Source organism: Amblyomma americanum, chromosome 1, assembly GCF_052857255.1.
Source record: "Amblyomma americanum isolate KBUSLIRL-KWMA chromosome 1, ASM5285725v1, whole genome shotgun sequence".
In the NCBI taxonomy this organism is placed as follows: Eukaryota; Metazoa; Arthropoda; class Arachnida; order Ixodida; family Ixodidae; genus Amblyomma; species Amblyomma americanum.
The window spans coordinates 465,014,015-465,037,046 of NC_135497.1; the positions used below are offsets into that span (position 1 = coordinate 465,014,015).

Here is a 23,032-nt window from a genome sequence, read left to right on the forward strand (position 1 = left end):
AAAAATTATGCACATGGTCAGAGTTTCCCTCTGAATAGTAGCAGGAAAAGCAGGATTCTTAGTTAGGCCAATTTTGTCTACTGTGGAACATAGCTTGATCTGCATGCGCATGCTGCCCGCGGAAGAGCTCGGACAAACTAGTTCGGAACAGCCCGGAACAGCACAAACTCGTTCAGCTGAAAGAGTTTGTACAAGGTGGGAAAAATTTAACTTACGCAAGCAAAGAAATTCTGAAAATTGTTGAGGAGTGCGAAAGGACAATAAAAATTTTTTGTGAAACAAGCTTATTAGTCGTGTCAAAAAGCCAATGAAGACACTAAGACAAATTATTATCAGTAGTGTGGCCGTCCCACAAGTTTCGTGCACACAGCACTCAAATTTTCCAGAAACTTGTCCGTTTTGTGTCCCTTAGGCTTCGTATTTTCGCACGATGGCTGAACACACCTGAACTTCCTGATCGATCCTATGGAAGCAAAACAGTAGCAGCCGCAGGCCTTCAGTGAATACAAGTTGCCTTTTGTTTTAGAGCGCAGAGCGGAATGTGTACATTCAATATCATGTTTATTGTAAATAAATGGATTATTTTTTGCTGTTCTGATATTTACGTGCTGTGTTTCACTCAGCAACACCGACTCCTATGGTCAGTGCATTTAATGTCCGCCGTATTCGGATGGGTAAAAGTGCGGAGGCTTGGAGTAGCGACACACAAAATATATTTTTTAATTTGGTTTTGTTGAAATTGGCAGGCTGGTCACTACGAGCTGGCACTGCCTTGAACCTTCCCAAAACTGAAGTCAAAATTTCACGGCGAATAAGCAGTGGTTATGACTATCACGCTCTTGTGCAAAGTGAATCATACACCCGCACTAGTTAATTGTAAACCACGAAAGAATACGACGCAGTAGCAGATTTAACACAGCTGACCGTTTAACACATTTCTTGAAAGCAAGACAAATTATCAAATAATGTGAGTCAATTTTGTGCTACCATTTTGTGCTACCGACCCCTACACAGTTCACTGGTCTGTTTCAACAGCACCCCAAACACGAGGTGAGCAGTGTATGTCAAAATCTTCTGACAGTTGTTATTTTTTCATATATTTATCTCTTATATACTGCCACTGCTTTGTCGCAGTAGCAACAGAGGAGCAAGTTAATGCCCAAACATCCTCGAAACTGTCGTTGACAGGAAAGCTTGATATTCTCATTAGAACTGCCCGAGTGGCAGTGTTTGGCGATTTTGAAACTCCAGCTCTAAATAAGCAATTCTGACTGTTGGAAATGCAATCGAGATGTAGAGTATCCGGGTGTAGAGATAGCGCTGGAAATGTTACAATCGCTGTGAGAATGTAACGAATGTTCGCAAGGCGCCGAATTTCTCAGCAGATGAGCTGCGAAACATGACATATTTAAGCTTCACTAACTCCGATTCACTGTTTGAAACATCTCTGGGATCACCCTTTCTTGTTAGAAGACCAGGTTTGCGGATTTTCACGCGGTAGTGGCAGTTTTGTCTTCCGAACGGCCCGCCGCCGAATTGCGCTCTATGCAGCCGAACGGGAGAGTGTTACCCTACATGTTCCCGTCGCGGGCAGTGTCCTCACCCTGAAACGGAGGCGAGCGGGCATCGAGGCACCATAGTGGATGGATGGATGGATGGATGGATGGATGGATGGATGGATGGATGGATGGACGGACGGACGGACGGACGGACGGACGGACGGACGGATGGATGGATGGACGGACGGACGGACGGACGGACGGACGGACGGACGGACGGACGGACGGACGGACGGACGGACGGACGGACGGATGGATGGATGGATGGATGGATGGTAGGAGCGTCCCCTTTGAAACGGGGCAGTGGTTGTTGCCACTATGCTCAGTTTTTTTTTCCTTTATTTTTGTTTACTCTGCTGTAAGTTGTTAATACAATTCGCCATTTCCTTTAAAAAACGTCTTCCTACACTTTAAAACTTATGTCACCTCTCTGCTTTTGTGCCACCAATCCTCCAATCGCTTTTTGCTAATTTCCACCGCAGATTTATTTACATGACTATTGTTATCTCTAAACCCAAAATCCTCAAGACGAGTGACTGTGCCTGCATCGACATCGGGATGGATACCATCGCATTTTAGGATGAGGTCTTCTATTGTTTCTTCAGGTTTACCACACACAGCACATGTGTCTTCTTCGTTAAATTTTTTTTCTGTAGCTGCGCGTTTTAAGACACCCTGACCTAGCTTCAAAGAGGAGGGCACTGCCTCTTGAGTTATCATAAAAGGTTTCCTTCCAGATCTGCCTTTTCCAGCATCGATATAGTTCTACAATATGCTTATTTTCCATTGAATCTATCCAATTTTTACCTTCGACGTTTTTAACCTGTCGTTTAATGCTCTTTCTTTCTCCTCCCTCGTCTTTGGCAAACTTACTGGCCAGCTTTATAGTTCGTTTCCGCCACTGTGTGTCAACGCTCTTTCTGTACAGGTATTTAAATACCTTAGCTGCACACCTGTTATCATCCAATTTCCTCAGGCGTTCTTCGTAGAGTGTTCTCGCATTTGCACCGGCCCAAGCGGCTGACAAAAGCAGTTTTGAGTCACCGAATGTAACAATTGCAGTGCTACCTTGGCAGCGCAGGATCCCCTTTTAAAGCTGTCAACGAACTTTCGCGACACGGCATGCAAAGTCATCAGAACACTCTCGAACAAGGTAGAATCGGTTTCATCTGGCAGCGATTGTTCGCGATAAACGTGGTCACATGTTTTGTCACGGGCAAAGTGATAAGGCTGTGCGCCGGTGCCGCATAGCATAAACGAGAAAACGGGCAATATTGCAAAAGATGATGATGCGGGCTATTCGGCGCACCGAGCATTAAAATAGTACCATCACCTTATCGTTGCGTAACGTACATCGTCAACCAGGCCTTAGAGAAAACAGCCGCCTTGGTTGTCAACCGAGCGTTCCTGGTGCCTTGCTCAGCCCCAAGCTGCTGTGATCCAACTGCGCTGCTCTCCGCCCTCTCTAGCTCATACTAGACATGGCGATGCTACGACCATGCCGCTACAGCCCTTATTCAATATCTTGCCTCTGTCACAAATTTTCTGCTTTCTATACTGTCAGCTTTCTTTTCAGAACACGAATTTGTTATCGGTCCATTCATGGCCAATTCCTCGTAGCGGTTGTAAGCGATTTCTGTTGGAAGGCCGATAACATGAACAACGGCAAGCAAGACCGATCTACACGACGGACGCAGTCGCGGAGACCGGGCGCTCGCGTGTTAACTCTGCGTCTTCTCTGTGATTCCTTTGTTCTGCTGGTGGCGTGTTCTTTGTGCAGTGCCATTCACCTAAAATGGGGATGTCCGGGTGCTCTCTCACTGGTTGAGTTCGTGCACCTATAAGCTGAACACCGTCGGACCACCCTTCTCACGAAAAGGCCTCTGCGTGCGCGCAAGCTGTTCCCGGATGATCGGCATCTGCCTTGATAGCGCAAAATGACCACTCTTTGCTAACCGATGTACGTTCAGGATTTTAACTCACTATTTGACAAGTCAGGCGCACGCTGGCGTACTTGGCACAGGGCTCAGAAAGCGGTCTCTTCTTTCGGTGGTGCCAGCCATCGTCCACCCTCTCCGATGGGGTAAGTGCATCCATGCTCACCCTGTGACGCGCTGCATGGATAGCGGCTGACCGGCTACAAACCTCTAAATGCAGACAGGCGCCTACCGGTCATAGTTAACACACCTGCACCGCTGGGGAGCGGCACTTGCTATAAGCGCTGCGTGTTCTGTTTCAGTTTATTTTCTATTTGTTCGTTGCTTCTGTCTTTTTATTATTTTCTTCCCTTGCGTCCGACCTTCCCGCTCCCGCCGAAGGAACCCTTCCTTGCTTGCGTCTTCTCTGATAAAACTCCCCACTCTCCGCCTTCGTTACATCTATGTTCCGTGTTTTTTCTAACTTGCTTGTTTTACAACCCTGCTCTTTTCCCCTTAATTGACGGCGGCACCCTTTTCTTCTACTCCGGCGTGTGTTTCTCCTCAAAGAAAAAATAGTTCCTCCGCTCCCTGTACATTCAGTACTGTACATACTGCGGGCTGCTAGAGGCCCGTGTAATGTGCGAAGCCAATGCACGTTAAAGAACCCCAGGTGGTGGAAATTTCCGTAGCCCTCCACTACGGCATCCCTCATAGCCTGAGTGGCTTTGGGACGTTAAAACCCCATAACCCGAAACCTAAATACGCGGATCTCTGTGTTCACTCAACTTTAACCCTGATGAAGGACGGTCCACAACCTCCGAATATCGCGTCCGGTGCTCTTACCAACTGAGCTACGGCAACGGTTGTCCGATCTGCTGCTTTCGTGAGTATTTATGTTCTGCGTGTAAGCGAACCTTGAGAGTGTTCACCAGCGCCACCCTCGTCCATAGCGGTGGACGTAGCACGTCCTGTAATACCGCAAGTGTGACGTAGAACGTCATCTACCGGCGAGGGCGGAAACTCTGCGAGAATCCTCTTATGCTACCTATGGCATCAAGACTGCCAGAACCGAGACCCCCGTTAAGCTATTAGCAGGCAAGGCAAATAAAGTGACGGGCTCGTTTGACAAACATATTAAGGAAGCCTACAGTCACCGAAATCAAGGTGCAATGGTGAATGTTTTTTTTAATATCTAGTGCCAATCAATTAGTTTTTTTAAAAGAAAATTACTTATAAAGCAGCAGAAAAAACAACCATGCCGCCGGTGCGATCCGAACCCACGACCTCCGAATATCGCGTCCGGTGCTCTTACCAGCTGAGCTACGGCTGTCCAATCTGCTGCTTTCGTGGGAATGTATGTTTTGCGTGTAAGCGAACCTTGAGAGTGTTCACCAGCGCCACCCTCGTCCATAGCGCTGGACGTAGCACGTCCTGTAATACCGCAAGTGTGACGTAGAACGTCATCTAACGGCGAGGGCGGAAACTGCGAGAATCCTCTTATGCTACCTATGGCCTCAAAACTGCCAGAACCGAGACCCCCGTTAAGCTATTAGCAGACAAGGCAAATGAAGTGAGGGGCTCGTTTGACAAACATATTAAGGAAGCCAACAGTCCAAAATCAAGGTGCATAGGGGAATGTTTTTTTAACATCTAGTGCCAATCAATTACTTTTTTAATGAAAATTACTTATAAAGCAGCAGAAAAAACAACCATGGCGCCGGTGGGATCCGAACCCACGACCTCCGAATATCGCGTCCGGCGCTCTTACCAACTGAGCAATGGCGACGGCTCTCCAATCTGCTGCTTTCGTGGGTATTTATGTTTTGCGTGTAAGCGAACTTGAGAGTGTTCACCAGCGCCACCCTCGTCCATAGCGGTGGACATAGCACGTCCTGTAATACCGCAAGTGTGACGTGGAACGTCATCTAACGGCGAGGGCGGAAACTGTGCGAGAGCCCTCTTATGCTACCTATGGCATCAAGACTGCCAGAGCCGAGACCCCCCTTAAGCTATTAGCAGACAAGGCAAAAGAAGTGAGGGGCTCGTTTGTCAAACATACTAAGGAAGCCTACAGTCACCGAAATCAATTTGCATAGGGGAATGTTTTGTTTTTTTAATATACAGTGCCAATCACTTAGTTTTTTAAAAAGAAAATCACTTATAAAGCAGCAGAAAAAACAACCATGCCGCCGGTGGGATCCGAACCCACGACCTCCGAATATCCCGTCCGGTGCTCTTACTAACTGAGCTACGGCGACGGCTGTCCAATCTGCTGCTTTCGTGGGTATTTATGTTTTGCGTGGAAGCGAACTTTGAAAGTGTTCACCAGCGCCACCCTCGTCCATAGCGGTGGACGTAGCACGTCCTGTGATACCGCAAGTGTGACGTAGAACGTCATCTAACGCGAGGGCGGAAACTGTGCGAGAGCCCTCTTATGCTACCTATGGCATCAAGACTGCCAGAACCGAGACCCCCGTTAAGCTATTAGCAGACAAGGCAAATGAAGTGAGGGGCTCGTTTGACAAACATATTAAGGAAGCCAACAGTCACCGAAATCAAGGTGCATAGGGGAATGTTTTTGTATATTTAATATGTAGTGCCAATCAATTAGTTTTTAAAAGAAAATTACTTATAAAGCAGCAGAAAAAACAACCATGCCGCCGGTGGTATCCGAACCCACGACCTCTGAATATCGCGTCCGGTGCTCTTACCAACTGAGCTACGGCGACAACTGCCCAATCTGCTGCTTTCGTGGGTATTTATGTTTTGCGTGTAAGCGAACATTCAGAGTGTTCACCAGCGCTACCCTCGTCCATAGCGGTGGACGTAGCACGTCCTGTAATACCGCAAGTGTGACGTAGAACGTCATCTAACGGCGAGGGCGGAAACTGTGCGAGAGGCCTCTTATGCTACCTGTGGCATCAAGACCGCCAGAACCGGGACCCCCGTTAAGCTATTAGCAGACAAGGCAAATGAAGTGAGGGGCCCGTTTGGCAAACATATTAAGGAAGCCAACAGTCACCGAAATCAAGGTGCATAGGGGATGTTTTTTTTATTTAATATCTAGTGCCAATCAGTTTTTTTAAGGGAATTACTTATAAAGCAGCTGAAATAACAACCATGGCGCCGGTGGGATTCGAACCCACGGCCTCCGAATATCGCGTCCGGTGCTCTTACGAACTGAGCCACGGCGACGGCTGGCCAATCTGCTGCTTTTGTGGATATTTATGTTTTGCGTGTAAGCGAACCTTGAGAGTGTTCACCAGCGCCACCCTCGTCCATAGCGGTGGATGTAGCACGTCCTGTGATACCGCAAATATTGTCACGTAGTGGTGACGGCAGTCGAAGCAGCGATGAAGACGGACGAAAGGATCTTCTAAAAGAACTGTTTATTGGGCTGACTTGCACCCAAAATGGACTGAATCACTCGGCGGCGGCGAAGCGACAAGCGTGCTCGGCGGTCGTCGAACAGAATGCCCGCCGCTGTCGGCCGTGCTCAATTTAAAGCTGATAGCGAACATTCGAGATAAAGGGCGCAAAGTTACTAGAACATTCCGGAACAACGTAGAATCAGCTTTGCCTGCCTGCGATCAATCGAGATAAATCTAGTCGCGTCTTGCGTCGCAAACAAAGCGATAAGGTGGTGTCGCGGCAGATTTGAAAAACGAAAAAACACTGCAAATATTGGCGGCATTACTCCCCTCTCAAAGAAGCATCGACCCGATGCATTAAAACAAATAATGCGACTAGTAAGGGAAAAAAACGGATCTTGCGAAAATAGAGCATGGAAATGCAGCGGCCTTTATCGAGCATAATACGGCTTCAGACGGACTACATGGACAACTTCTGGTCGTACGCGGCGTCGCTGGGATGCAGTCATTGCGTCAGGGATGACTTCATAATCCAGTTCACCCAGCCGACGAAGAACCTTGTACGGGCCGAAATAGCGGCGCAAAAGCTTTTCACTCAATCCACGGCGGCGAATGGGCGTCCACACCCAGACTTGGTCTCCTGGCTTGTATTCCGCGTTGCGTCTTCGTAGGTTGTAGCGTCTGGCGTCGGACCGCTGCTGATCTTTGATCCGTAATCGGGCAAGCCTTCGAGCTTCTTCTGCGCGTTGAAGGTAGGCGGCAACGTCAACGTTCTCTTCTTCTGTAACGTTGGGCAGCATGGCGTCTAGCGTGGTCGTGGCATCCCTGCCATGGACGAGCCTATAAGGCGTCATCTGGGTGGTCTCCTGCACTGCGGTGTTGTAGGCGAAGACGACGTAAGGCAGGATGACATCCCAGGTTTTATGTTCGGCATCGACATACGTAGCGAGCATATCGGCGATGGTTTTGTTCAGGCGCTCGGTCAGTCCGTTGGTCTGCGGATGATATGCAGTTGTCCTCCGGTGGCTGGTTTGGCTGTAGCGCAGGATGGCTTGCGTGAGTTCCGCCGTAAATGCTGTTCCTCTGTCCGTGATGAGCACATCGGGGGCGCCGTGTCGAAGAAGAATGCACTCCACGAAAAATTTGGCCGCTTCTGCTGCTGTTCCGTTCGGTAGGGCTTTCGCCTCGGCGTAGCGGGTCAGGTAGTCGGTCGCTATGATGATCCACTTATTTCCAGATGTTGACGTTGGAAAAGGGCCAAGCAAGTCCATGCCAATCTACTGAAAGGGTCTTGAGGGAGGTTCAATGGGGTTCAGAAATCCTGCTGGTCGTGTGGGAGGAGTCTTTCGTCGCTGACAATCTCGGCATGTTTTCACATAGTGTGCGACATCGGCAGACAGTCGGGGCCAGTAATACTTGTCTTGAATGCGGCGGAGGGTGCGAGTAAACCCGAGATGTCCAGCTGTCGGCTCGTCGTGTGAAGCCTGTAGAACTTCTTCGCGGAGACAAGTAGGTACAACAAGGAGGTAGGCTGTTTTGTTCGCTGTAAAGTTCTTCACAAGGACCTCATTCTGCACACAGAAAGAAGACAGTCCTCGCTTGAATGAAGCGGGGGGTGAAGAAATCTTGCCTTCCAGGTACTCGATGAGGCCTTTTAGGTTGGGGTCCGAGCGTTGCTGCTGAGCAAAAGAGCTTGGGCTGATGGGTCCCAGGAAGGCGTCCTCATCGTCGTCCAGCGGCGGTGCATCTACAGGAGCTCGTGAGAGGCAATCGGCGTCAGTGTGCTTGCGTCCGGACTTGTAAACGACGGTGACGTCAAACTCCTGGAGACGCAGACTCCATCGAGCGAGTCGGCCAGAGGGATCCTTCAAATTGGCAAGCCAGCAGAGCGCGTGGTGGTCGCTGACCACCTTGAACGTCCGTCCGTAGAGGTAGGGGCGGAATTTCGACGTAGCCCAGATGATGGCAAGGCACTCCTTCTCAGTGGTCGAATAGTTAGCCTCGGCCTTAGAAAGGGAACGGCTAGAGTATGCGATGACCTTCTCCAGCCCGTAACTTTTTTGAACGAGAACGGCGCCTAGTCCCACGCTGCTTGCGTCGGTATGAACTTCAGTATCGGCGTTTTCATCAAAATGCGCAAGGATCGGTGGGGACTGTAAACGACGCTGAAGTTCCTTGAAGGCTTCTGCTTGCGGCGCTTCCCATTTAAACGGCACGTCTGCCTTCGTCAGTTGGGTCAGGGGCTCGGCGATGCGCGAAAAGTTTTTCACAAATCGTCGGTAATATGCGCATAGTCCGAGAAATCTGCGCACTGCTTTCTTATCGGCCGGCGGTTGAAACTGTTCAATAGCGGCTGTTTTCTGCGGGTCTGGGCGTACTCCTTCCTTGCTAACGATGTGGCCTAGAAACAGCAGCTCTTCGTAGGCAAAGTGGCATTTCTCTGCTTTCAAGGTTAGGCCAGACGACTTGATTGCGTCTAGTACTGTTCGAAGTCTTGAGGTGCTCTTCAAAGTTCGAGGCGAAGACAACGACGTCATCTAAATATACCAGACAAATCTGCCACTTCAGGCCTGCCAGCACTGTATCCATTACTCGCTGAAACATCGCTGGTGCGGAACAGAGACCAAATGGCATCACCTTGAACTCAAACAGCCCATCCGGAGTTATGAATGCTGTCTTCTCGCGATCTCTTTCGTCGACCTCAATTTGCCAGTAGCCGCTCTTGAGGTCCATCGATGAGAAATATTTGGCGTTGCAGAGGCGGTCCAGTGTGTCGTCGATGCGGGGGAGGGGGTAGACGTCCTTCTTTGTTATGTTGTTCAAGCGGCGGTAATCCACGCAGAATCGAAGTGCGCCGTCTTTCTTTCTCACTAGAACAACCGGTGCCGCCCATGGGCTGTTTGAAGGCTGGATGACGTCGTCGCGAAGCATTTCTTCGACTTGGTCCCGGATGGCTTGTCGTTCTCGCGGAGACACACGGTAGGGGCTTTGACGGAGAGGTCGGACGTGTTGATCCGTTATAATGCGATGCTTGGCAATTGGCGTCTGTCGCACCTTCGGCGATGTCGAAAAGCACTCACTGTAGTTTTGAAGCAGATTGCGGATCTGGTCTTGTCTGTTCCGGTGCAGGGCTGGGTTGATGTCGAAAGTGGGCGAGTTCTCTTGGTCAGGCGGTTCTTCTGCGGAGGGGTCGGAGAGGGCGAAGGAATCTCGTACGTCAGATATTTCGTCGTAGAAAGCAATCGTCGTTCCTCTGTTAATATGCCGGTATTCTTCGCTAAAGTTAGTCAGCAGTGCTTCGGCCTGGCCATTGCGGAAATGTGCGATGCCTCTTGCGATGCTGATTCCTCGGTATAGTAGCAACTGCATGTTCCTCTCGATGATGGCTTCAGTGTTTATGGCTTTCGTGGCGCCTACGGTCACGATAACGCTTGAACGGGGTGGGACACTCACTTCTTCCTCCAGGACACTTAGGGCAACGTGATTTTCCCGAGTTTTCATCGAAGCGATGGCTTCGTCCGTCGAAAGCGTGATCAGCTTGGATCGCAGGTCGATGATCGCCTGATGCTCATTAAGGAAATCCATACCCAAGATCACTTCGCGGGAGCATTTCGGTAGCACAACAAAGGTCGCAGGATAGGTATGTCCTTTGACAGTCACTCGCGCTGTGCATCGTCCTGATGGCGTAATGAGGTGGCCCCCAGCGGTGCGAATTTGTGGGCCGTCCCAAGCCGTTGTGACTTTTCTGAGCTGCGCAGCGAATGTTCCATTCACCACCGAGTAATCGGCTCCTGTGTCGACTAGAGCGGTAACTTTCCGGCCGTCGATAGTCACTTCTAGGTCGGAGGTCCTGGCTCTTGCATTGCATGTCGCTCTCGGCGTCGGGTCATGGCTTCGTCGCGTATGCGAGTCACGGGTTGGGCGTATGGTCGAAGCTCCTCTGGGTGGCGGCGTCGATTTCAAGGTAGCTTGCGTCGTGGTCGAGGCTCTCATTGTGTGCGGCGTCGGAGCAGCGAGTGTCGGTTCTTCATGCGGCGTCGCGGGTGCAGCGTCTTTTCGCTGTCTGGTGCGGTCCGGCAGTTTCCCGAACTCAGGCTCCTCTCCCTGGAGACGTCGGCTGGCTCGCTGAGCTGCTGGTTCGTCCTCGGGTGTGAAGCGCTCAGGGCTGGGTTCACGACTTGAAGGGGGCGTCCGGAACATGGAAGTTACCCCGCACCTCCACCAGATGTCACGTAGTGGTGACGGCAGTTGAAGCAGCGATGAAGACGGACGAAAGGATCTTCTAAAAGAACTGTTTATTGGGCTGACTTGCACCCAAAATGGACTGAATCACTCGGCGGCGGCGAAGCGACAAGCGTGCTCGGCGGTCGTCGAACAGAATGCCCGCCGCTGTCGGCCGTGCTCAATTTAAAGCTGATAGCGAACATTCGAGATAAAGGGCGCAAAGTTACTAGAACATTCCGGAACAACGTAGAATCAGCTTTGCCTGGCTGCGATCAATCGAGATAAATCTAGTCGCGTCTTGCGTCGCAAACAAAGCGATAAGGTGGTGTCGCGGCAGATTTGAAAAACGAACAAACACTGCAAATATTGGCGGCAATATGACGTAGAACGTCATCTAACGCGAGGGCGGACACTGTGCGAGAGCCCTCTTATGCTACCGATGGCATCAAGACTGCCAGAACCGACACCCCCGTTAAGCTATTAGCCGAGAAGGCAAATGAAGTGATTGGCTCGTTTGACAAACATATTAAGGAAGCCAACAGTCACCGAAATCAAGGTGCATAGGGGAATGTTTTTTATTTAATACCCAGTGACAATCAATTAGTTTTTTTAAAAGAAAATTACTTATAAAACAGCAGACAAAACAACTATGCCGCCGGTGGGATCCGAACCCACGGCCTCCGAATATCGCGTCCGGTGCTCTTACCAACTGAGCTACGGCGACAACTGTCCAATCTGCTGCTTTCGTGGGTATTTATGTTTTGCGTGTAAGCGAACCTTGAGAGTGTTCACGAGCGCCACCCTCGTCCATTGCGGTGGACGTAGCACGTCCTGTGATACCGCAAGTGTGACGTAGAACGTCATCTAACGCGGGGGCGGACACTATACGAGAGCCCTCTTATGCTACCTATGGCATCAAGACTGCCAGAACCGAGACCCCCGTTAAGCTATTAGAAGACAAGGCAAATGAAGTGAGGGGCTCGTTTGACAAACATATTAAGGAAGCCAACAGTCACCGAAATCAAGGTGCATAGGGGAATGTTTTTTTATTTAATATCTAGTGGCAATCAATTAGTTTTTTTAAAGAAAATTACTTATCAAGCAGCAGAAGAAACAACCATGCCGCCGGTGGGATCCGAACCCACGACCACCGAATATCGCGTCCGGTGGTCTTACCACCTGAGCTAGGGCAACGGCTGTCCAATCTGCTGCTTTCGTGGGTATTTATGTTTTGCGTGTTAGCTAACCTTGAGAGTGTTCACCAGCGCCACCCTCGTCCATAGCGGTGGGCGTAGCACGTCCTGTAATACCGAAAGTGTGACGTAGAACGTCATCTAACGGCGAGGGTGGAAACTGTGCGAGAGCCCTCTTATGCTACCTATGGCATCAAGATTGCAGAACCGAGACCCCCGTTAAGCTATTAGCAGACAAGGCAAATGAAGTGACGGGCTCGTTTGACAAACTTATTAAGGAAGCCAACAGTCACCGAAATCAAGGTGCATAGGGGAATGTTTTTTTATTTAATATCTAGTGCCAATCAATTAGTTTTCTAAAGAAATAAGTATATATATATACATATATATATATATATATATATATATATATATATATATATATATATATATATATATATATATATATATATATATATAGCTCAGTTGGTAGAGCAGCGGACGCGATATTCGGAGGTCGTGGGTTGGGATCCCACCGGCGGCATGGTTGTTTTTTCTGCTGCTTTATAAGTAATTCTCTTTAAACCAATTGATTGGTACTACAAATAATATATATATGTATATATATATATATATATATATATATATATATATATATATATATATATATATATATATGTGTGTGTGTGTGTGTGTGTGTGTGTGTGTGTGTGTGTGTGTGTGTGTGTGTGTGTGTGTGTGTGTGTGTGTGTGTGTGTGTGTGTGTGAAGGAAGCGAACAGTCACCGAAACCATGGTGCACATAAGGATGTTTATATATATGTATATATATATATATATATATATATATATATATATATATATATATATATATATATATATATATATATATATATATATATATATAGAGAGAGAGAGAGAGAGAGAGATAATGTGTGTGTGCGTGTGTGTGCGTGCGTATGTGTGTGTGTACACACATGGGCAGCCTCCAGCAAAGGTAAGATCAGGTTGAGACATCGAGTTTTTGCGAGAATGTGATTAGCAGTGAGGCTGTACTAAAACTGCAGTCTCTCGTCGTTCGAGAGTAGTTGTAAGCATGAATTAGTTTTCCAGATTACTGGTGTAGCCCTGTATGGGATGGGTGCTCGCTGAACAATGGTGCTAGCTACATTCTCTAAATGTTTCTCGTTCAGGTCATGTCTCGTCGCAGCACTGCGCATTTCTGCCGTCGACCTCGTTGGCGCGCTGGACAGGCCGGAAATGCACGCGCTCACCACTAAGCGCTCACGAGTCAACAGCCTACTCTGTCTCAACTAAAACTGGTCCACGCCTCATTCTCTTGTTTCTGACACACTTACCAATGCCATCTGTGGCACCAGACGGGCATGACAACGTGCACCCCTGAGCTCCCGCTTAGGACCCCCCTCACGCTTTCACAAAATGATAGTCGCCGCAATTGCGTAGCATTAGAAGGATCGCACCGCGCGCATATGTTCGGACGAAAAGCTTCGGAAAGTTCACTTCATGTGCTCTCGCTCGAGTTTCCGAGCTTCCCGAAACCGGGAGCTCAAATTATTCCATGCTTAATCACGCTCGTATTTTCACTTCGTGGAATCTTCATTGAGCCCTTTTTATCTGCAGCCTTACCCTTGCATATTAACGGCCACTTCCTGTCCGCATGAGTATTGCTCCTCAGTAGAAAATATAAAGAGCTGGATCTAGGCCATATCAATGTCAACCTTGTCGCAGCGATTAAGTACCACTTGGAGGTGCTGTGCTCACAAAGAACATGATCTGTCACAAAAATGAAACACGAATATGACACAAGAGCATGATGGTTGCTCTCTCTGATTCGAATCCATTGTTTACATTTTTTTTCATTAGGTCCCCATTAAATTTCCTGCATTCTGAGCAGTGCTAACATGCTGCATCGAACTGCCTGTGCTGGCGGAAGAACCAGATTCACTAGATTTTAGGTGCGCTAGGTCCGCGCCCTGCTCGCGGAAGGCAGCCGGCGAGAGCGGCCAGATGTATTAAGAGTTACTCGTAACTGCAAGCTCCCATTGCTTCGCAATGGAGGCAGGGACGATTGCAAGCAAGCCGGAGTAACAGGGTGAGACGTGACGGGACGCACGCCACAGGTGTCGACGGCTCAAAGAGCGGCAGTTTGACGAGACGCGCCGTTGCATTGCGTGTCAGGTTGTTTGAACCGAGTGCAGCGACCAAATGCACCGGCTTGTCAGGTATAGTCGTCATAAGACTCGGCCATGGTTGCGGCGAAACGTTGTCGTGCAGAAACCTGAAGCAACATGCGCCGACTTCGAAGAGGGTTCGCTACCAGCCAGTGCGTTACAGCGTTCTTGGCTTGCTGCGCTACGAGCGAGAACGAGGCGCCGATCGGAAACGGGAGGCGCGTCAGGATCTCGAACATCCGACGTGGAACTAGTACGAGAGATGCGATTCGGAAAAGGGGGTTCTAGCGCTCAGATTCGGCACATCAGGCGATGAGCATTGTGCGTTTTTTTTTGTGGCTGCGGAGCGTTTCTTTTTGGCTGCCTTGTTGGTGGACCTAGCCATTACGTAGCAGAGCGGAAATCCAAGCGCATGTCTGATCCGCACATCGCTACCAGAAGAAGTGAATCTCGGAGCAGGTGGCCATAAACAGATCTGGTATGCAAACGTTTTTGACCATGCTAGCCTCACCAACATGGCAGCCAAAGTTTCGGGATTCGCCGCAGAAAAAAAAAAATTACGTGGCCCCTAATGATCAATATGCAATGAAAATGCGTCAGCATTACGCCTTGTCCATGCTTTCGTGTCGTTATTAGTTATTGAGCAGACAATAGACGGCAAATGAGGGACTTGTTACGACATACATATGAAGGAAGACAGTCACCGAAACCTAGTCATTATTACTTTTACGAAGCAAGTTTTTTTGGTCCTTCCCATAGCAGCCTCCTTCCGGCATCTCGTTTTTCTTCCCCAGAATGGGAGATGGGGATTTTATTTTCTCCAGTTTTTCACCTGCCAACTGTGGCAGGTGGTAACTGCACACAACACCGGACAACACTGCCGGACAGTTTTCCTTCACGGTGAGGCACGTAATGCTGACGCATTACAAACGCTCTGGCATTTCTCACCGTCGCCAGTAGAATATCACGTGACGCAGGCAAAAAAACTATCTGCTGAGTTTCTTTCCCTGCGCCTTTGAAGCTGTGCGATGCTTTGATCCTTTCGTGTTTCCATTTAGGCCCATTTGGATAGCGTGAAAAACTTGGCGGCTGTGGTTTCGCGTGGACAGTTCGTAGTGTACATTTTTATTCCTTTATTTCATTCATGGGCGTTCTTCTGGTGGAGCCAATCTCTCTTTGTGCCCCGTGCTGCACACATAGCGGCAAATGACGGCCGTTTTACACGCTAGAAAAACCTCCGGCGCTCAGGGCGGTCCTCTTTGATCGTGGTCGCCCTCCGCCTTACGCGGTGCGTCCATTTTCATTCCTGGTTTCATCCCCTTTGATCTCTTCGCCAGCAATCCTATCCCAATGTTTTCGCCGCTGCGAATCGATTGTGCGGAGCGCTATCGCTGGAGGTCAGGAGCATATAAGCGCAGCAGCGTGTATACTCGGGGAAACTGCGGCCCGTATGAATAAAGGGCATTGTGTGCGCTGGGTAATGACGGTCCTGGGAAATTTGTTTTTGCTTGTTTCTTCTGCTTTCTGTCGCAAGCATCGCCGTTGGCGTAGGTTTCTCATAAACTAGCCTCGGCGAAGCGAGCGGGCTACTGGAATGTGCACGGCGCAAAGAAGCAGCTTTGACGCTTCGCAAGCCGCGGTCGTCGTTAGCTTACGTCGCCCGTACACTGTCGCGAGACAATTAAGCTGCAGGTTCCCAAAGTAAAACGGCAGTCCGCCCATTTTATTGTTTTCTTATCTATATTGTTACGCTACAGTTGTTTTTTGGTTTAACAATATTAAAAGAAGAAAAAAGGAACTGGAGACAGGCAGAGGATGGCATGATTCGAAATGGCCAGCGCGGAAACAGGCAGGGACACGAGAAGAAAAAAAACACTGACGACAGAACGGCCGCTGACGAACAACTCTTTATATTTGAGGAAAACAGCACAATATATGCCAAAAACCATATGACAGTCAGGGGGCCAATGATTACCTCCTAATCAGCAGTCATCAAAGGGCGGCATACACATGTATGACCAGAAGGAACCGCCCCCCCCCCCAAAAAAAAAAGTGAAAAAGGGCGTGAAACTGCATGAAGTGAACATATCAAAAAGCACTTTAACCCACAAAAAGCCCAAGAAAACACACGTGTCAAACAACATCGGGGCCAAAGGGCGGTGTCAAGAACACTTTAACAGCAATAACGAGCGAGCCTGAAAAGGGCCCAAGCAATTGAAACAAAAGCAGTCAGAAATCTAAAATCAGATAAAACGTCATACAACGCTGCGGATGCCACAAAAAGCTAAAAAGAAACGAATACAACCTAAAATGGAGCAAAAAACGTGTCAACGCTAAGAAGATAACAGGTAAAAAACAGTCCACATGTAAAACAAAATTCAGACGATTAAAACTTACGAGCCGCACCAAAAGACTGAGGAGAATTATGCGGACCGGCTAACATAAGAAAACTTCATGAGAGAACGGGAAGTGGCAGGCGAACATTAAAAATCAGGAATCTTTAGGCATGGTCAAGGAAGCGCATTTCTTTCTCGTGCAGCGAAATTGAGGGCGTGGTTAGGCAACTGTCCCCTGCCTTAGCAATAATGTAACCCTCAATGACCTCTCTTTCTGTTTTTTTTTTCATGTTGCTTGGAACCTTGTATCCTCTAATATAGGTTTACACTTGTGGCGAGGCTGGTTGCAGTGGTCTGCTAGATTACCTCCAGACCCTCTATCTACGTTGAGGAAGCTCTCCCTGGCCCTGACATTAAAGCATCTTCCCGTCTGGCCTATGTACACACAACCGCATGTTAGGGGTATCGGATAGACAACACCAGTCCGGCACTGTGTGTACCGTTGCCCGTATCTCGTAGTGCAGGTCGCCTGTCTTGCCTTGTTGTTCAATACACATAATTTAGAAAGCTTTCACGGTGCGGGAAAGACGACCTGGACGTTATACCGTCCTGCTATCTTTCTTACGTTGTGGGACATCTTGTGAAGGTACGGAATGATTGCAACGCGTTTCTTTTCTTGCTCCTTCCTAGCCTGGCTCCCCTCCTTTAACTTTTTAAGCATAGCCTCATATATATTAGCTACTAATGAAGGAGTGTACAAGGCACAGTAGAGGCGCTGTACCTGGTTCTCAAAGCTTGATTTTGCCATACGCACACAGCTCTTGGCTAACGCCGCCTGAAGTGCGCTTGTTACTATCATTCTATTTACTAGCTGGGAGTGCGCAGTGTCAAAAGGTAGCAAACTCTTTCTAGACCTTACGTTGTGATACCAACAAACATGGTCGTCCCTAAAATGAAGCAACACGTCTAAGAACTGGATGCTGTTATTCACAGGCAAACAGCATCCAGTTTTTAGACGTGTTGCTTCTGGCTAAGGCAATTTTGATACCGAATTCTGAAGCCTTGGTGGATTACCGCAAGTTAGATAATCCTGGAACCTGCTCGTTGTTCAGCATAGACGTGGTGGACCTATATTATTCTTTGCCACATCGTGAACTGGTGAACGCGGTGAAGAGGTGCATTGCCCAGGATAACGATGAATGTGCCTTTATTGACCAATGCGGCGTGTCCATTGGAAGATTTTAAAAAGTTATGCCTTTTTATTTGTCTGCAGCCGTGTTAGAATGGCAAGGAACATCATATGTACAAGCAGCCGGTGTTTGCATAGGATCTAGAGTTTCACCGATTTTGGCTGATATCTTACTTAGCGGTGTTGACACTGGCATAAACAGTGCGTCAAAAGACTTGGTCACTCCAATTTTCAGGTACATACATGACTACCTGGTTATCATCCGTGCAGGCAGCTTCCCAAAAAGGCTGGTTGATATTTTGAAAGTTTTCAACGAATATGGATGCGGGCTAAAGTTCACATCTGAGATCCCCAATGATAATCAGCTTCAGTTTTTATATGTGGCTTTGTTTATCGAACGTGAACATGTTTGCTGGAGTTATCGACCGAAGTCTGCAAAATCGTTGCTGAACTTTTCATCGGGTCACTCCAAGCTGATCAAAGAAGGCAGAGCACTATGGTGCCTGAAATCTGCCCTGAAAAAGTCATCTCACAAAAGGATTGCTGACGGCATTACTGCACAAGTGTGCAGGTTACGCGCTAATGGTTACCCAGATCATGTCATCTCTAGGGCTTCAGAAAAGGTGCTCAAAAGTGTTAAGAGGGGTAACTCCAGTGAAAGGAAGGAGAAAAGAAGACTGGTTGTAGTCCCTTACAAGCACGGCATGTCGCACGGCCTCAAGAAGGTTGCAGGCAGGTACGACGTCGATGTCGTATTTTCTGCCTCAAGAAAACTGAATGCCATGTGCAAACAAGCCTCACAGGGACAACAAGCAAAAAAGGTCGGTTGCCAGGTTCGACATGTGTCACCCTCCGTTAACTGCAAAGAAAATGTGGTTTACCAGATACCCTTCATGTGCGGTGCCGCCTATGATGGGCAAACACGCAGATGCCTGAATAAGAGGTTAATGGAGCACGAATGCGCCAGAAAAAATGACCCTCTTTGCCATGTTGCCGCTCATTGCGCTAGTTGTAAGAGCAAGCACGAAAAAGAAAAAGAACATAAGAGAAAACCAGAAAGACATGGCCCGGCTCCTGGGACAAAGATTCGCTGCTAAAAATGCAAATGCGAACCGCTGTAAAAGAAGACAGCAATGCTGTTCTACCATAAGAACAAGGTGAACAGAGAAATCATGGGAGCATATCACATTCATAATCTGGCAGAAAAATGCATCAGCAATCCTTCTGTGACATTAAGTGGCAAGGAAATTCAATATCTGGACTAGCACATAACAAAGGTTTTTTACCCCCTTTTGTCGTTTTTTTCTGTTTTTATTGTTTACGTTCACTATATAATACCACTTTTCGTTTTTCAATAAACTCACTTGCTAGTCAGCGCCTGTCTTGCTTTTGTACCGCCTTTGTGGCGCTGTTCACCCACCATGAAAGTTCTTAGCAACATCAAAAAACAAAACAGAAAAATGATGTCATTGAGGCCTACATTATTGCTAAGGCAGGAGACAGTTGCGTAAGCACGCCCTCAATTTCACTGCACGAGATAGAAATGCGCGTCCTTGACCATGTCTAAGATTCCTGATTTTTCATGTTTGCCTGCCACTTCCCGTTTGCTCATGAAATTTTCTTATATTAGCCGGTGCGCATACTTCTCCTTAGGCTTTTGGTGCAACTCGTAAATTGTAGTCGTCCGAATTGTGTTTTTAATTTTGACTGTTTTTTACCTCTTACCTTCTTAGTGTGGACAAGTTTTTTTTGCTACATTTTAGGTTGTATTTGTTTGTTTTTAGCTTTTGTGACATCCGTAGGGTTGTGGGACGTTTCATCGGATTTTAGATTTCTGACCCGGCTTTTGCTTCGCTTGCTTGGGTCCATTTTAGGCTCGCTTGTTGTTGCTGTGAAAGTGTTCTTGACACCGCCCTTTGGCCACGATGTTGTTTGGCACGTGTGGTTTCCTTGTTTTTTTTTGGTTAAAGTGCTTTTTGATATGTCCTCTTCATAAAGTTTCACGACCTTTTTCATTTTTTTTTTTTGGGGGGGGGTCTTCAGTCTGGTTCATACATGTGTCGGCCGCCCTTTGATGACTGTGGATTAGGTTGTAATCTTTGGCTCCCTGAATGTCACGTGATTTTTGGCATATTTTGTGCTGGGTTTTCCTCGAAATAATCATCGCCCGTCCCGTCGTGAGTGTTTTTTTTTCTTATCGTGTCCCCGTCTGTTTCCGCGCTGGTCATTTCGATTAATGTACCAGCAACTCGACCAATCGGAAATTTTGATAGAGGATGGCAACTGCGAGGCACACGCACTATGCAAGGTGCATGTATCTTTGATGCTCTCTTTAGAGACATTTCAAGTATCGGCATTAGGCATCGCTTGCCAAAAATAAAGGTATCGGAGTAGAAGTGTCGAAAATACATTCAGAGTGTATTTTAGCGGTAGCCAGACAAAGATTGTACCGCAGATTTCGAGGCTACTGTCAGTCAGACGGCGGTGCTCACTCAGGCGGTAGTACTGGAAAAAGGTGTGGGGTAGGGTTAGAAATAGGCTATGGAATGTCTTTGGCCCCGTTAGCCTTCGTTCTACGTATTTTCTTTGTCTGGCAGATAGACAAATTATATGTTTCGTTTCTGCACCTCGGTGACAGAACAGACGGAGATATAAGCTCGACGCTGTGGCAGAAACAACAAATAACTCGTTTATTCACGTGGCGGCCACACAGATGCAGCGAAACTCGTGCAAACGCGCGCAGTACAAAATACGCTCAGCTACAAAACTTGCTCGACAAGACGCGGTTCACGGCGCAGACACGTATGCGGGGCTAGCCAGTGCTTGGACTGAACTGATTTGTAACAGTTTTGTATTCGATAACAGATGAATTCAGCCCCCGCTTCGACCGTGTTTCGGAGATAAAGCTTAATTCAAAGGAGAAAAAAAAAGGTTCTGCCTGTCCTTATTTCCAATTGCAGTAGTCGCCAAAAGAAATAAAAGACTTCCGCCATCACCAGAGTCATCAACGCCGGCAATGTGAAATGCATACTGACGCATCCTTTTTGTTTGGAGGAGCGAGCTTTACAGCAAGCCGTAGTTCTCAAGAGGCGCTGGTTTAACTTCCTTAACTACCTCCAGGATCCTCGAGTTTGTGTGGCTTTGCTTCACTCTTATCCTTTTTTACGGCGCGTTTATCGATTACAACTCGGCAACGTGCTCGTGTAATTCTGTAGTGAGGCTTATAGCACGACCGCATCGCGAGGCTTCTTCGGACCGTCGGTTTGAGCAAGCGCTGTTATTCAATAATTTTATGTACTCGCAACATCTCGATAATAGAAATTAACAAGACATCTTTTGCGTCATATGAATTTAATACCCCTGTCAAGCGCACTAGTTGAGTGCACATGCGGGGAGTGAGCTTCGACCTCCAGGGTGAGACTTCAAGCTACGCGGTGCTAAACGGCAAAGCAAAGTGCAATCGTAGTAACAAAAATGACTACATGAAATGCGCGGAATTTTTGAAGAGGTCGAAGAAAACGAAAAAAAAAAGACTTGAAAATCGACTGTGTGTCGTGATAGCGGAAATAAAACGCGCTTGAGCAGTTTCTAACACGGAAAAAATAGAAAGAGAACAGAAGCGAAGACCAGCCAAGAGTATCCAAAATTTTGACAACAAACAAGATGGCGGCGTGCAGCGGGGTTGCATCTGATCGCCTTCTTTTCTTGTGTGGCTTTGCTTGTAGCTATAACGAAGAAGTGTTAGAGCAAGTAAACCAAACTTGTGAGTACTTTTTAAGCACCGCACATATTATGCTTTCAAAGTCACTGCTGTCGAGGTTTCGCACTCAGCTTTCAAAGTGTGTTCAGTGGATGCACTTCAGCTCTTTTGCGAGTGACATTCCAGTTGCGACATTTAAATTTGACAAAGTGCACTTATAGCGAGTGACGCTCTCCGTGAGTCCACTTAACTTGCCAGCTTGGCAGGGGTATAAGCCACAATATTTTCTTCACTTTCTAGCTTTCAACGCAGAATCTACAACATGGAGCGTCTGTTAAACACAGTGCTGGGAGAACTAACCGTTCGGCTTTTCCACGACCAAGGGGCTTGAACCCTTTAGTACAGGGCAGAGGCAACCTTGTAAATACTGTTGTCTTTAAGAAACTAAACGCGTCCGAAAATGATTCAAGTTAATTCGTGTCTAAAGTACCCCGAGACCCGTTCGCATGAAGAACATGAGCTTAAAAGAGGTTTTGTTTAGATGCTTATTCAAGTGATCGTTAGAACGTCACCATTGCTTCAGTAGAATGCTAAAGTTCGAATGAAACCAGCTCCACCACCAGTGGAAAAAATGAAGCTTAGTGAAATTCGGCAGCCGGATTCATTTGAGCGTGTTCAGAAAATTATTGCTACATAGAATACACTGGAAATTCCATAAACCACGGAAAAACTTCTTAACCTAGCTAATAACACTAACACCTTTACTATACATACCTCTTGTTAGTTGCATGTTTTCTTCTTCAAATGATGAGTTAGGCATCAGTGTACACGGATAACCCCGTGGTATTCCCTCCAGACCACTGAAAAACATATATTCGGTTTCATTAGGCGAATGATTGCTCTCAGGTGTATAAATTGTTTAGGTCTCATGGGGCATGAAAATGACTGAACCCCTTATACATCGTTTTTTGTCATCCAGCTCTTGAAGCAAAGTGAATTCAACGACATATCAGGGATTATATTGCAGTTGTTGTACTCCTCACGTAACCAGAAACCTTACGTCACAGAAATCATTCGGTTGATGAAAATAAATTGAATTTTAAATTGTTTAGCGTGCTTGGAGAATAACACGAGATGATTCATGTGTACTAATGCCTAAAGCATCAATTGAATGAATAAAATACGCAACCAGAAATTTGGTGTCTTCCTGATTTGGCAAATAGATTTATGTATCCAAGTATCGATGATACAGTATTGATAATCTTCATTGAAAGGCAATTTTGGATATATATCTTGCATCGGCTAGGATTACAATTTTTCATGGTATCGGTATCGAAGATACTTTTTTTTTAAGTATCGTGCCCAGCCCTG

General features: G+C 47.4%; 1 protein-coding gene, 1 non-coding gene and 1 pseudogene across 2 annotated transcripts in view; 1 reads left to right on the top strand and 2 right to left on the bottom strand.

The window, feature by feature from the left end:
* Positions 1-23,032, top strand: part of LOC144116041 (cGMP-dependent protein kinase, isozyme 1-like) — an 827,405-nt gene that overhangs the window by 54,255 nt on the left and 750,118 nt on the right. The window lies entirely within an intron of this gene.
* Positions 1-23,032, bottom strand: part of LOC144116513 (uncharacterized) — a 70,902-nt pseudogene that overhangs the window by 20,129 nt on the left and 27,741 nt on the right.
* Positions 5,663-5,736, bottom strand: TRNAS-GGA (transfer RNA serine (anticodon GGA)). The gene has a single exon. It is a non-coding gene; the product is annotated as a tRNA-Ser (tRNA).